The sequence below is a fragment of the Stenella coeruleoalba genome, assembly GCF_951394435.1.
Source record: "Stenella coeruleoalba genome assembly, chromosome: 2".
Classification (NCBI taxonomy): domain Eukaryota; kingdom Metazoa; phylum Chordata; class Mammalia; order Artiodactyla; family Delphinidae; genus Stenella; species Stenella coeruleoalba.
Genome location: NC_137147.1, coordinates 124,023,995 through 124,040,489, shown reverse-complemented (window position 1 = coordinate 124,040,489; position 16,495 = coordinate 124,023,995). Strand labels below are relative to the sequence as shown.

General features: G+C 38.6%; 1 protein-coding gene across 2 annotated transcripts in view; it reads left to right on the top strand.

Moving 5' to 3' along the window:
- CERS3 (ceramide synthase 3) overlaps positions 1-16,495 on the top strand; it is a 132,131-nt gene that overhangs the window by 113,540 nt on the left and 2,096 nt on the right. The window lies entirely within an intron of this gene.

Below are 16,495 nucleotides of genomic sequence, written 5' to 3'. Positions count from 1 at the left end.
GGCTTGATATATATTTTAATCAGGAGAGGACTATAATCATATTTAAGACTAATGAAGAATAAGGTATTATTCTGGATCTCACACCCAAAAGATCTCCCAGGATTTCCACTTTTCGTTTCAGTTCAGCTTGTTACATACTGGCTATGTTAACTATAGCTTCACTAGAATGACCTGTAGAGCCTTAAAAATAATACTCACAGCCAGGTTCTAATTCAGACCAATTAAATCAGAATCTATGGGGACTAGACCCAGACACTGGGGTTTTTGACAGTCCTCTTCTTCCCCCAACATAAGTGATTCTACTCTGCCTCTCAGGTTGAGAGCCACTAGATCAAGTGGAGAAACCCAGCTGTGTGTGTGTGTGTGTGTGTGTGTGTGTGTCCTCTCTGTCCTACTCTGCACAAGTGTCCATGGACATCCCTCTGATTGCTGAGTCTGCTTTCTAAAAAGCAGAGATGGCTGCACTCTTCCCCACATCTGTAGAGTTCGCTGACATGACCTCAGCAAATACACCCATCATGAAAATTTTAACAAGAGCAGTAGACTTCATGTTACATAGGGGTTCTATGCTGAAAAAGCCTTAAAAATAAAAAGTCAGACTGTTGAAACAGGCACCAAGCACTCTGAGATTCTTTACTTTCTAGAAAACCAGAATTCTCTAAATAGTACATTTCTCTGGAGAATTAAAGACATGAGTCATTACATAAAGTGAGACATACTGGTAATTTTATATTACCTTTCTGGACTAAAAAGACTCATGACATACAGAGTCAAGGAAGTCAAAATTGTTTGCAATCATGGGATTTTAAAATGTGAAAGACCCTTAGGCACAGAGAGCAGCAATCTAGAGAGGGTCTGTGGCCTAAGCATCCACCTGCTGACTGCAGTGTGGTACCTGACTGTCAGCTGAGGCATCACCAGAGCTGGTGTGACATGCAGCCTTTCAGGCCCCACTAGATACTTTCTGAATGAGAATCTGTATTTTATCAAGAAACTTAGGTGATTCATATGCACATTAAAGTTTGAGGAACACTGGTCTAGAAATTTCATATTACAGATAACTGATAGGAAATGTCCATGTGTAGCCAAATTTCAAAGAATTAAATTTAATGCAGCTCCTTTGAGTAGAAAAAAAGGGGAAAACTGTTTTTTTCTGTGACCTTGTCAACTTGGATAATAAGAACTAATATGACAAAAAGGAATGTATTTTGACAGTAGTTCAGAAGATTAAACTCTGACTGAATGCACTTTCTTTTTCATACAGTTAAAGCTAAAATTTTCTTTCAAAACAGCATAAAGTGCTTATTATATTGTCCTTTGTTTCATTGCCAACTGTGGATTTAGATGTGGAGCCATTCAAAAAAGCAGTGGGACATTATGAGTCATTCACGACCTCCTGGGCTTTTGACATTACTGTAAAGCCACAGATTCCCGAGCGCAGAGTTTAGTTAAGGCATTTCAAAAGCACAGCTCTGCAATTTTATTGAAACCATGGTTGCAGATGTCATTCCCAGAGTGTATGGAAGTGCTGTGGCAGAGATTATTCGTAATTTTATCCTATTAACATATTTTTTCTCATTGTCAAAGTTTATTTTGTTTGGTAATCCTTGCAATAATTTTTGAGGACTGCAGACCAGGGCCAGCTACTTACTTTCACTAATAGGCAAATCATGATTAATTCATAAAAGTATATATATTCTGGAATCTAAAAATATAAGAAAAATTACACAAAAAATAAAACTAAAAGCATAGACATCATCAGGGCTTGACTTTAAATTTATTGTACTCACTTTTTTTTTGGTGGATATGAAAGTGGTAAGTTGTGTATTAATTGAGTGATGCTGGTTGTGTTACACACATAATCCAGTGTAAGGCGGTGGCTGTGGATGGGAATATGTTCTCATAAGACACGCAGGATAGTGAAGGGTTTTGGTGCCATGTCATATGAGGATAAACTGAAGAAAATAAGAATATTTAGCTTGAAGAGGGGTTAACTTCAGCATTTGAAGGAAGTATACAGACCCCTTTTGGATAAGGAGGCAGATTTTAGCACCATATGAAAAAAGAAGCAGGTAATGAATTACTGGAAATGTACAAGCAGGAGAATGTACATCTTTTGCTCTGGTTGTTAAGAAAGGCATATCAGCATCAAGTAGAAATTAGATTAGATGAGCTTAAAAGTCCCTCCAAACCTGGAGGCCTTTGGGCACCATTCTTTCTTATGTAATTGCCCCTCTACATCTCAAATGCTACCACTCCAATCCAAGCCACTGACATTTCTCTTCTGGTCTATGACCACAGCCTCCTAAGTGCTCCACATTTGACCACCATGGATTCTGTTTCCATACAGCAACAGAGAACACTGTTATATATAAACCAGTTTCCACAGAAAGCAGATTTCTGAGGATAGGCACCTTGTCTTTTTTTGTCACATATATTCCCAATACTTCAAACAGTGCTACACAGCGGTTTCCATTTGGACTTAGAAGTAACTTGGAACTTTTTACCATGACCTATTAAATCTGTAATCTGGTCCATGCTTACTCCCCGACCTCATCTTAGGTCATGCTCCATCTTTCTTACCATGTTTTAGCTGCACTGGCCTTTCTGATCCCTGAGCATGCCATTCATCTCAGGGCCTTTGTACATACTGTGTCTTCTTCTTGAAATGCCTACCCCATCTTCCCTGACCACTCCTCCTTAACCTTCAGATTACAACCTTTGTGTTCCATTTCCTTAGCAAGGCCTTCCTTCCTTCCCATCCATCTAAGTGAGATCCCCAATTTACATATCATGGTATTCTCTGCTTCCTAACACTTACAAATGGGTGGTTGAATATTGTTATGTGTTTGATACCTTAGGGTTTGGCTCTTTGAATAGAGTACAAGTTATTTGAAGACAGAAACCATTATATCCCCAAAGTCTTACACAATGCACAGGGGCTCAAGAAATATTTTTTGAATCAGTGGTTCTCACCTGGGGTGGTTTTGCTCCCCGCCTTGCCCCCTGGGACATTTGGTAATCTCTGGAGACAATTTTGGTGGTCATAACTGGCATCTAGTGCACAGAGACCAGGAATACTTACTACTAGCCCTTCTACAATGGGCAGAACAGTCCCCACAGAATAAACTGGCTGAGATCCCTGGAATAAATGAGTAAACTCCTCTCTCTTTTGGTTGATTTCACTTTGTGGTTGGTGTTGATCTCAAATTATTCCTTGCTTTCCCACCTGACAGTGTCATCCTATACAGAGAGAAGTTAGGTTTATGCAAGAACAGCCAAACACACTCTTTCTTGAGGAGCCAAGCTCTCCATAATTATCTGTTTAGCATTTCTTCAGGTGTTGGCAGTTTAAAATTACTCAAGTGATAATCACAAATGGTTGCCAGCCATCTCCTTTAGAAATAAGACACCTGAATTTGGAAAGTTCTGATGGATTGAGAGAATGAGACTTTAGCTAATTGTTCAGGTGTAACTGAGAGAAAATTATGACTTTGATGGCACTACACCTTTCTGTTCCTGCATGGCTTTGTACAGTGTGGGTTGAGAAGGACATTGCGGGTGAGGCAGTGTGGACTGTGCCGAACACTCGTTCCTCATTCATTCTAATTCACTTAGTGACCAGTTCTCTCTCCTTACTTTTCACCTCTTTAAGCTCACTAAATGTTGGGTCTAAGCCAGCAGAGCCATTCATGTCCTGGAGGGAGCCAGTTCTCACCTCCTGCCCTGCACACACATATTTCTCTCCTAGGGGCTGCAAGGCTTCTCATCTTTAGTTCAAGCCTCTGCATTTATGAGGAAGTCTTCTAAGGTTGCTACTTAAGGAAACATTTCATTCAGCTCTGTAGTCACTCTAGGACACTGCTTCCCAGCTTCCTTACCTCAGGCACTGAAGAAATTGATATTTGTACAGCACACTGGGGGAAACTGACAGGACTACCCAAAGCAGGAGACTGGGGCTCTGCTAGTTGCCCCAAGGCCTGAGAGAATCAATATCTCAGCATATCTTTTAACCCTTTCCTGGCACATCAGTTGGGAAACACTGGTGTAGAAAAGCCCCACTATACTATGGCTGCTCAGCTATAAGCCAGTTATGTATTTCCTTTTGAAAGTTGGCTGGTGGATTGGAGTTGTCTAAAAGCAAATCATATTTCTCTATCCCTAGAGAGAGGCAGGCACGATATTTGTAAATTTTCCTTATTCAAAAATCCTGCCAACAACAGTAGTCTGGCTCCTCTGAGCTGTGGAAGCAGCACTGTCCGGCAGGAGCTGTCTGCAGTGGCCATCGCAAGTCTTGCAAGGCAGTACTGCAGGGCACTGTAGGTCAGCAAGGGTCTTTCAGGACCCAAACCTGTGTGACTGCATCTCAGAGGGCCAGCTGTGCTGCCCAGCTCAGCTGACTGCCGTGCCCTCAGACTCTGAGGTCCTAGGCAGGGACTCACCAACAGAACAGTTCAACTCAGAGTCTGGATGTGACCACAGATATTAGATGTAACTTGGAAACCACTAAGACAGGAGCTCAGGGATCTGTGTCAGAGTCCCTCTGAATGCGATAAGCTGGGAAACAAGATCTCCCATAAAGGGCAGGACTGAAGATGACCTGGCAGTTTTGCCTGGAGCAGCTGTGTGGATGGTAGTGCCATGTGCTGAAATACGAAGGCCAGAGAAGGTGGTGTAAACGGAGCCTCGAATCTGACAAGGCCTTAGGCAGCTGAGAGGAGATGGTCTGAAGCCTGGAAGAAAAGTCCACGCTGGGATACAAATTTGGGATCACCTGCATTCGGATGGGATTTAAGATTCCCATCTTGTGCTATTAGATTCATCCATTCACTTGCTCATCAAATATACACTGAGTGCTTGCTGAGTGCTGGTGACACCACCTAAGAGAAACTAGGGGAGGAAGATGGCACATTCCGGTATATTCCACCCCATCCTTTCTCCCTCCCTCTGCAGAAGGGAAGCTGATGTCCTTCCACCCATGCTTTTATATGCTTATTATGTTTGGATATAGCCACAATTAAAGCATTGCTTTTTTGTTTTTAAACTTTACATAAATGGTATGATTTAGTTTATATAATTGTACAACTTGTTTTCTTCACTCATTATGACATTACTCATATTGAGAAATATTACTGTGGACCAGTGTACTTACCTCCTGTATAGTATCCATCACAGAATAGTCCACAGTCTACATATCCTCCTGTTTACATCTTTATATATGTCTCCTGGTGGCACATATGGGAGTTTCTCTATAAGTAGAATTCCTGAGTCAAGTTTACCAGATGCTGCCAAACAATTTGTCAAAGTATGTGGGAGTCTCTCTTGCCCCACATCCTCACCAATTTTCGGTACCATCAGATATTTTAATATTTACCAGTTTGATGAATAAGAGATTTTATCTCATTTTAATTTGCATTACTAAGCTTGAGCATTTTGTATAGTTGATTAGTCAATAGTTGTCTCTTCTGTGAATCATCTGTTTATATTCATTGTCTGCTTTTCTGTCACATTGGATTTTTTTCCTTCTTAATGGTGCATATGAATTCTTTGTTGGATGCTAATATTTGAAACAAACTTTAACATTTTGTTGTTAATACACATTTTTCTGGGCTATATATTCAATACTTAATCTTCTGTCTTTCCATGGTTATTTCCTAAGTGTTGCTTACATAAATCCTAATGATTTTTTTTCAAAATGGTTTTGTATATCTTTGCCCAGTTAAAGTTGTGGAATTTGCGGGCTGTTGAATCTAAAGCTGCGTCTAAAGGATGCAAAATGTGTAGAAAATACACTAATTTTAATGGTTTTAATCCCCAAAGCAAAGTACATTCATGAAATCAAATCATTTTCTACATCACAAGTTGGTGATTACCACAGAGCCTTTTACATTTATTTTAAATTTACTTTTAGGTAATATAGAGAATATGAAAGAAATCCATGCATTTTTATCAAGAGCCACATAGCGTAATCTGAGCTCTTCTCCACCAAGCTGAGTCAGTGAGCTGAGTGGGTTCAAGTCCTGTAGTTTTTATCTCTTCTGGAAAATGAATCTGCCCGACCAGATACTCTCCAGAGTCCATCTATCCCTAAAACTTACTTTTTCTCCTAGAAGCTCATTTTTTAAAGCCTGTAAGCCTTAGCAAAGTGAAATAATTTCTTAAGGAAATTAGGTACATTGATAGCAGCAAGTGTAATGAAAATAAAAACCATCAGTGGAAAGTACAATATATTTCATACCGGTGAGTTGGGACAGTTTAAAAAGCAACCTTTGAGTCCGGTTCTGAAATTCAAGAGAAGAGGCATTCTATGTATACAGACCAGTCACAAAAATTGGGAACCATGCATAAGCCGGTTTTAGGGCATGTTTTCGATACTGCTTTGACTTGCACTCATGACTGCAGGGAGCCGGGACAGTGGCCTTGGTCCTGTACTCTGTGTCTGAGAGATTTGACACCAGCCAAAGTGAATTACTGTGTGATATTACAGGTTCAAGCATTTTTTCACAAGCCCCCCACCAAAAAAAAAGGGTCAATAGGAGAAGTTGGAAGTGTGTCCATTGCTTTAAGATACTCCCGTGCTTGGGTGAATGAGTCTTTGAATGTGGTTCAGTTAAGCTCTGTGCCCCTGCTCCTGGAACATGCCCTTCAAAGGGGAATGTTGGCTTCAACCGACTTTAATCTGGAGAAGATCATTTTGGTCCCAGATTCAGGGTTTCTGTTTCTCCTAGCATATGGGATGCTTTCAGACTGATTGCTCACCTTCCTTCATAGTGACTGTGACTTCAACCCCATCCTCTGAATGCGTGTCTTCTCTGCCCTCCTGGAGTGCCAGGCTGATGACATTTGCCAATACTGGTGCCATTAGTGATGTGGGGGTTCCAAAGCCCTTGTTAAGACCTGTTACAAGGTCTCTCTTCCATAAGTAACTTGTTCTTCATTCCCTTCACCATCATTTTGTGTAACTGAAGGGAGTTGCTGGGGAGAGGAAGGAGGTACTTTTAAAAGACATTGCAGAAATTATATTCATGCATTTCCATTTGTGGAATGAATAATATTGCCAATAATGTATTCTAGAGGGCCCAGGGCATTTCTGGAAAATGTCCAGTTGAATATTAGATATCTTTTCTAATTCCATAAAGAAAGTTATCTAAAGTTATCAGAATAGTAATATGCTGTCTGTAATGGCACTGCTAACCCTTCACCAAGGGCAGCTGGCGGGCAGGTAACAGGAAGCATGTGTGCTGTGATATGCTTGGCATGTGTGAGAACTGTGCATCTGGTGGCTGCAGCCCTTGGCTCCCTTCACTCTTCGAAGAAGAGTTTAGATCCTTCACTCTTCGAAGAAGGGTTTAGATCCTTCTTTTTTGCATGGATTTTCTTGGGCCCTTAATGATTTGTGGGAGGGTTCAGGGCCAACAAGTTGCACGAGACCAGTTCTACAAGCCCAGGGACAACTAAGAAGTAGGAAAGTAAGGGGCGCTGGTGTGCAGAGAAAAAGCAAAGGGAAGGACAATACAAGAAAAGAAGCTGGCTGATTCCAAGGGAGAGACTCACTGCTGCTGGTGCAAGCAGAGTCTTGGCATCCCATCAAAGCAGACAGGTAGAGTTCTAGAAAACACTGTGGCTTGACCTTTAGCAGGTGTTTAGATTTTGTTCCCCTAGAGCAAGGTTGACTTGTTTTTGATTTCTATTAAGTATTGTAATTACTGGAAAAGATTTACCATTGTGAAAAGGTACTTTGCAGAATACGGATTGTGATTTATATCTTAAACTTTTCTGATTTCAGCTGATTAGCAAAGCCTCATTTTTTCTAGCACACCTTAGCCAGTGTTTTTCAAACTGTAGGTTGCAGATCATTAATAGGTTGCCAAATCAGTTTTGTACATCATTTTTAAAATGGAATAGAATAGAATAAAGCATGCCAGTGTTTGTCTCACCCCCTGGGTGCCCTGTCTCTCCAAATATTCCAGCAGGGGTTTGTAGAGCACTGTTTTGAGGTGTCTAAGTTTTGATAGGGTTTTCACCCTGTCTGCCTCTTGTAGCTGTGTGGCCTTGAAAAAGTTACTTAACCCCTCTAAGCCTCATTTTCCTCTCCTTTAAAGTAAATAGAATAGGTCCTATGTCCTAGGGTTGCTGTGAGGAGGAAACGGTATTGTTCATACTAATTGCTTAGTTCAGTGCCTGGCACATGGACATTTATAGCGTGGATAGTGCCTTCATTTATAATTGCCAAATCTTGGAAGCAACCAAGGTGTCCTCCAATAGGTCAGTAGATGCATACTTCTGGTACGCACATCCGAACAATAGAATATTCTTCAGCAATAAAAAGAAATGAGGGGCTTCCCTGGTGGCGCAGTGGTTGACAGTCCGCCTGCCGATGCAGGGGACACGGGTTCATGCCCCGGTCTGGGAAGATCCCACATGCCGCGGAGCGGCTGGGCGCATGAGCCATGGCCGCTGAGCCCGCGCATCCGGAGCCTGTGCTCCACAACAGGAGAGGCCACAACAGTGAGAGACCCGCGTACCGCAAAAAAAAAAAAAAAAAAATAGAAATGAGCTATTAAGCCATGAAAAACCATGGAGGAACCCTACATGCTTATTACTAAGTGAAAGAAGCTAATCTTCAAAGTTAAATACTATATGATTCCAACTACAAGACATTCTGGAAAAGACAAAACTATGGTGACAATAAAAAGGTCAGTGAATGCCAGGGCTTGGGAGGGAGGGAGGGATGAACAGGAAGAGCACAGAGGATTTTTAGGACAGTGGAATAAAAGCCCCTTAAGGGTGTCATTGCTGTTATTGTTATATTACGGATAGCATATACAAGATGAAATTGAATATAATATGAGGTTTTATTAATATTTTTGAATACCGTTCAATTTCCAATTTGCATTATTCAAGTTTTTTTTTAACATCTTTATTGGGGTACAATTGCTTTACAATGGTGTATTCAAGTTTTTATAGTGTGCAACCACCTATACATCTATCTAACAAACTCTTACTACCAGGAAATCCTTTCTGAGCTTGATTCATCATCAAGGGCAGTGGTTCTCCAACCTGTTGGACCCACACCCTCTTCACTAGCCTGAAATTAAATTCCTAGGTAATATCACTCACCTAAAAGCATAATTTCAAAAAGCAATATAATGCCACAACGTAATAAAAAAGAAATAAGATGAAAAACATTTCTGATAAAATATGCATTTCGTGTGTAACGTGTACATGACTGCCCTAGAGAATGTAATGAAGTTGGCAGATGCTGTGCTTGCTTATATGGAGACTCAGCATGAGTGGGGCAGCTGCAAGTGCAGACTGACACAGCCTCAAATGCCACTGGTAGGGTTGCCATCAGTGACATGGCTTTCTGAAATTGTGAAGTTCTGAACAAAATGAAGTATAGTCTTCCTTGGATTTATGTACATAGTTGCAGTCCTGAAAAGTTGAGAATATATTAAAACCATGCAAGAATTCCTGTGCTTGAATGTACAATGGAATTAGATTCTAGGCTTGGATAATTACAAATGCAGGTCTGGCAGGACATTAGGGTGTCATGCACATTGTAGGGTATGCGGCATCCCTAGCCAATGCTCATTAAAAGTCAGTAGTGCTCCCCAACCTTTATGACTGTGAGGATGTCATACATTTCTAAAAGCCTGAATATGGTCCAGGCCCTCTTCTCAGAGGTGAGGGTGCTGGAGGATGTGGCTTCAAGCTATGGGGAGCATCCTCCAGGATGAATTTATTTCTCAGCTAAAGCAGCTATTCAAGTCCTGGAGAAAGGGGTGGGAAGACGCTAGTATGCCTTTCTGGGGAGAAATTAGTTTCTTTGTTTTGATTCAGATTTCCCCTTGTTCCCTACAAAAAACTTTTGAGGAAAGAAAAGGAGAGCCAAGAGGCACCATCCATGAAAGCAAACGTCAGCCAAGCATGGCCCTTCCCTCAAAGACTCCGTCTGCAGGAGGAGCACTCTGATCCTGGCTCCCAGTAAATCATGGAGAGGCTGCGTTTCTCTGTTGCATCTTAACTGATGAGATGCCAAGTTTATTCCTCAGTGTTTACAGTGAGCCTTGTTTATTTTGGGACCCTTTCTGTGTTGTTGTGAAAAGAGCAAAACATACAGAAAAGAGCCTATGAAGTTATATTTCTGTGATTAAGACAGCAGAATGTGTGTACGTTGTTGTTGATGTTGTTGTTTAAGCTGTGTTTGCATGAAGCTTGTATGCAAGGAAGTATTTGGTTACATATACCCCAAGAATCTCCAGAGGTGGTCAGTTTTAGTCTTCAGGTCACAAAAAGGGAAAACTCTTATGGTTATGGATATCATCTTGAAAAATGATGCGTGAGGAAACAGCCTCCACCTTCCATAGTTTTTTTCTTTTCTAGGCTGGGTTTAATAGAGATGTTTCTGAACTGGCTTAGAGGGTCAGGGGTCAGATCCAACACTGGCCTTGCAGAGAGCTTGAGTTCTTGGTATTGTTTTAATAGTTCATACCATCATTATCTTTTGCAATGAAGTCTGATCTGCAGCAATTCCATCTGCATTCATTGGGACAGTGTTATTCTTCTAGGAGTTTTCCTCACAAAATTCCTTTCAGAACACTGTAAAGAAGAGGAGAAACATATTACTCTTAATTAAGAACTGTCCTTGAAGGAATTCCTGCATAAAGAAAATAGGAAACATCCTATTCCCAACAATAAAAATATCCTGACAACCAAAATGCCCGCATGAGCAATACTTTACTTAGCAGATGTTTATTGGGAAAACTATAATGTTTGCGTTCTAAAAAGAAATACATTTAAGTTTTATTTTTAAACTTATCATCAGTGAAATTTATTTTTTCCTGTTGGTGTACAGTTCTGTGAATTTTAACACAAGTGTAGACTTGTGTAGCCATCACTATAATCTGGATACAGAATAATTCTGTCACCCCAATAACTCCTCCCTCCACCCCAGCTCTTGGCAGCCACTTATCTGTTCACCATCCCTACAGTTTAGTCTTTTTAAGAATGCCATGAAAACTACATCAGTATGTCTTTTGGTAGGTATAATTGTTTTACAATGTTGTGTTCGTTTTTTTTTGGGGGGGGGGTAATAGTTGTTTTACAGTGTTGTGTTAGTTTCTACTGTATAGTGAAGTGATGCAGAGTTCCCCGTGTTATACAACAGGTTCTCTTTAGTTACCTATTTTATACATATTAGTGTATATATGTCAGTCTCAATCTCCCAATTCATCTCACCTCCCTTTCTGACCGGTGTGAGGTGAACCTCATTGTAGGTTTGATTTGCATTTCTCTAATAATTAGTGATGTTGAGAATCTTTTCATGTGCCTCTTGGCCATCTGTATGTCTTCTCTGGAGAAATGTCTATTTAGGTCTTCCACCCATTTTTGGATTGGGTTGGTTTTTGGGTTTTGGTTTTATTTTTGATATTGAGCTGAATGAGCTGTTTGTATATTTTGGAGATTAATCCTTTGTCCATTGATTCATTTGCAAAAATTTTCTCCCATTCTGAGGGTTGTCTTCATCTTGTTTATGGTTTCCTTTGCTATGCAAAAGCTTTTAAGTTTCCTTAGGTCCCATTTGTTTATTTTTGTTTTTATTTCTATTACTCTACAAGATGGGTCAAAAAAGATCTTGGGGCTTCCCTGGTGGCGCAGTGGTTGAGAGTCTGCCTGCCGATGCAGGGGACACGGGTTTGTGCCCCGGTCTGGGAAGACCCCACATGCCGCAGAGCGGCTGGGCCCGTGAGCCATGGCCGCTGAGCCTGCGCGTCCGGAGCCTGTGCTCCGCAACGGGAGAGGCCACAACAGTGAGAGGCCCGTGTAACGCAAAAAAAAAAAAAAGATCTTGCTGTGATTTATGTCATAGAGTGTTCTTCCTATGTTTTCCTCTAAGAGTTTTATAGTGTCTGGTCTTACATTTAGGTCTTTAATCCATTTGGAGTTTAGTTTTGTGTATGGTGTTAGGGAGTGTTCTAATTTAAGTCTTTTACATGTAGCTGTCCAGTTTGCCCAGCACCACTTATTGAAGAGACTGTCTTTTCTCCATTGTATATCCTTGCCTCCTTTGCCATAGATTAGTTGACCATAGGTGCATGGGTTTATCTCTGGGCTGTCTGTCCTGTTCCATTGATCTATATTTCTGTTTTTGTGCCAGTATCATACTGTCTTGATTACTGTAGCCCTGTAGTACAGTCTGAAGTCAGGGAGCCTGATTCCTCCAGCCCCATTTTTTTTTTTTTTTTTCTCAAGATTGCTTAGGCTATTCAGGGTCTCTTTTGTCTTCATACAGATTTTAAGATTTTTTTGTTCTAGTTCTGTGAAAAATGTCATTGGTAATTTGATAGGGATTGCACTGAATCTGTAGATTTCTTTGGGTAGTATAGTCATTTTCACAATATTGATTCTTCCAACCCAAAAACATGGTATATCTCTCCATCTGTTTGTGTCATCTTTGATTTATTTCATCAGTTTCTTATAGTTTTCTGAGTACAGGTCTTTTATCTCCTTAAGTAGGTTTATTCCTAGTTATTTTATTCTTTTTGTTGCAATGGTGAATGGGATTATTTCCTTAATTTCTCTTTCTTACCTTTTGTTGTTAGTGTATAGTAATGCAAGAGATTTCTGTGCATTAATTTTGTATCCTGCAACTTTACCAAATTCATTGATTAGCTCTAGTAGTTTTCTGGTGGCATCTTTAGGTTTTTCTATGTAGAGTATCATGTCATCTGTAAACATGATGGTTTTACTTCTTTTCCAATTTGTATTCTTTTATTTCTTTTTCTTCTCTGATTGCCATGGCTAGGACTTCCAATACTATGTTGAATAATAGTGGTGAGAGCAGACATCCTTGTCTTATTCCTGATCTTAGAGGAAATGCTTTCAGTTTTTCACCATTGAGAATGATGTTTGCTGTGGGTTTGTCATATATGGCCTTTATTATGTTGAGGTAGGTTCCCTCTATGCCCACTTTCTGGAGAGTTTTTATTATAAATGGGTGTTGAATTTTGTCAAAAGCTTTTTCTGCATTTATTGAGACAATCATATGGTTTTTATTCTTCAGTTTGTTAATATGGTGTATCACATTGATTGATCTGTGTATATTGAAGATTCTTGCATCCCTGGGGTAAATCCCACTTGATCATGGTGTATGATCCTTTTAATATGTTGTTGGATTCTGTTTGCTAGTATTTTGTTGAGGATTTTTGCATATATATTCATCAGTGATATTGGTCTGTAATTTTATTTTTTTGTGATATCTTTGTCTGGTTTTCGCATCCAGGTGATGGTGGCCTCATAGTATGAGTCTGGGAGTGTTCCTTCCTCTGCAATTTTTTGGAATAGTTTGAGAAGGATGGTGTTAGATCTTCTCTAAATGTTTGATAGAATTCACCTGTGAAGCCATCTGGTCTTGGACTTTTGTTTGTTGGGAGGGTAGGTAACCTTTTGAAACAAACTTTTTTCACTTAACATAATGCTTTTGAGATTCATCCAACTTCTTATAAATGTCAGTAGTTTGTACCTATTTATTGGTAAGTAGTATTCCATTGTATGGATGTACCATTCATTTACTTCTTGAAGAACATTTGGGTTGCTTACAATTTTGGGCAATTATGAATAGAGCTTTTATAAACATTTTTTTGTGTGTGAATATAAATTTTCATTTCTCTAGTGTAGATACTCAGGGGTAGGAATGCTGAGACATACAGTATATGTATGTTTGCCTTTATAAGTAAAAACTGTTTCCAAAGTGTCTATACCATTTTGCATTTCCATCAGCAGTGTATAAGAATTCCTTCCAGTTACTCTTCATCCTTGGTATTCTCAGGATTTTTAATTTTAGCTATTCTTATGATAGTTTTATCTAATCATGATTTTAATTTGCATTTTCCTAATGGCTAACGATGTTGAATATCTTTTCATATGTTTATTTGACATCCTATATCCTCCTAGAAGTGTGTATTTTTAAATATTTTCCCATTTTTTAAATGTTTTTTCTTATTGTTGAGTTTTGAGAATTCTTTATTATCCATACTAGTTGGATATGGGATTTGTAATTACTATCTCCCAGTTTGTAACCTGTCTTTGTACTCTCTAAATAGTATCTTTCTTTTTTTTTTTTAAATAGTACCTTTCATAGAGCAAAAGTTTTTAATTTTGATGCAGTACAGTTTATCATTTTTTTATGGAGTATGCTTTTTGTGTCTTGTCTAAGAACTTGTTATGCAACCCAAGGTCATAGGTTTTCTTCTAAAAGTTTTATAGTTTTATATTTTGCATTTAGATCTACAATTCATTTTGTGTTAACATATGTGTAAGGTTAAAATTTACTTTTTGCCTATGGATTTCTCCTTGCTCCAGCACCATTTGTTGAAAACACTATCCTTTCTCCATTAAATTGCTTTTGCACCTTTGTCAAAACTCAATTGGCAGTATTTGTGTGGGTGTATTTCTAGATTCTCTATTCTGTTCCATTGATCTATTTGTTTACCCCTTTGCTAATACCATCCAGTCTTGATTACTATAACTTTATAGTAAAGTCTTAAAATTGGATAGTTCGAGTTTTCCAATTTTATTCTTCTTTTGCATAATTGCTTTAGCTATTCTAGTTCCTTTGCCTCTCCATATAGAATTTAGAATCAGCTTGTCTATATCTATAAGAAATCTTGCTAAGATTTTAATGGTATTATGTGGAATCTGTAGATCAATATGGGGATAATCAACATTTTTACTGTATTGAAACTTCCAAGCCATGAACATAGTATGTCTCTTTAGTTATTTAGATCTTTGATTTCTTTCTTCAGAGTTTTGTAGGTTTTACATGCAGATACTATACATGCTTTGTTACATTTGTACCTAAGTGTTTTATTTTTTGAAACTATTGTAAATGTTACTGACTTTTAAATTTCTGTTTTAGTTGGACATTGCTAGTCATGTTAGTTTACTATGGCTGCCATAACAAATTACTACAAACTTGGTGGCTTAAAAAAACAGAAATTTACTCTTTTACAGTTCTGGAGGTCAGAAGTCTACAATCAGTTTTGAGCAGAAATCAAAGTGTGGCAGATCTGTGTTCCCTTCACACACAGCAGGGAATCTGTTCTTTGCCTCTTCCAACTTCTGGTGGCTGCCAGCATTCCTTGGCTTGTAGCTACATCACTTCAATCTCTACCTCTTCTTCATATTGCCTTTCCTCTGTGTTGAATCCCCTCTGCCTCTCTTATAAAGACACATGTGATGGCATTGAGTGGCCACCTGGATAGTCCATGATAATCTCTCATCTCAAAATCCTTAATTTAATTAATAATATCTGCAAAAAACTTTACCATGTAAGGTAACATTCACAGATCCCAGAAATTAGGACCTAATATTTTTGAGGACATTTTTTAGCCTACTACATTAGTGTCTAGAAATCAAGATTGTGTGTGTGTGTGTGTGTGTGTGTGTGTGTGTGTGTGTGTGTGAGAGAGAGAGAGAGAGAGAGAGAGAGAGAGAGAAAGAAAAAGACAGAGAGACAGAGACAAAGAGAGAGAGAAAGAGATTTTATGTGTTGACCTTTTATCCTGCAGCCTTAGTACTAAACTCACATATTAATTCTAGGAGTTTTTTGGTTGATTCTTTGGTATTCTGTACATAAATAATAGAGACACTTTTATTTCTTTCTTCCCAATTTGTATGAATTTTATTTCTTTTTCTTGCCTTATTTCATTGACTAGGATTTCCAGTACAATGTGAATAGGAATGGTGAAAGTGAACATCCTTGCCTTATTCCTATTCTTAGGGGGAAAGCATTCAGTTATTCACCATTAAGTATGATGTTAGCTTCTATTCCTTCTTTGTAGAGAAGTTTTACAATTTTTTTTTATCATGAATGGATGTTGAATTTTGTCATATGATTTTTCTGCATCAATTGATATAATCATTTTTTCCCTTCTTTAGATTATTAATATGATGGATTACATTCATTGATTTCCAAATATTGAACCAGCTTTGCATTACTGGGACAAACCCCACTTTATCATAGTATAATTTTTTATACATTCCTGGTTTTGATTTGGAATATTTTATTAAGGATTTTAATGTCTATGTTCATTAAAGATATTGCTCTGTAGCTGTATTTTCTTATACTGTCTGTCTGGTTTTTGTATCAGGGTAATTCTGGCCTCATAAAATAAATTGGGATGTGATCCCTCCTGTTTTTTCTAGAAGAGATTGTGGAGATTTGGTGTTATTTCTTCTTTATACATTTCATGGAATTTGCCAGTGAAACCATTTGTGCCTGATATTCTTTTTCAGAAGATTTTAAACTACATATTTAATTTTTTTTCATATTTTTAAGACTACTCAGGTTATCTCTGTTTCAATTTCATTGATTTCTCATCTCTGTTATTTCCTTCCTTTTGCTCATTTTGGGCTTATTTTGCTTTTCTTTTTTTTTTTTTTTTCCTAGTTTCGTAAGTTGGAAGCTCATATTATTACAGACTTTTCTTCT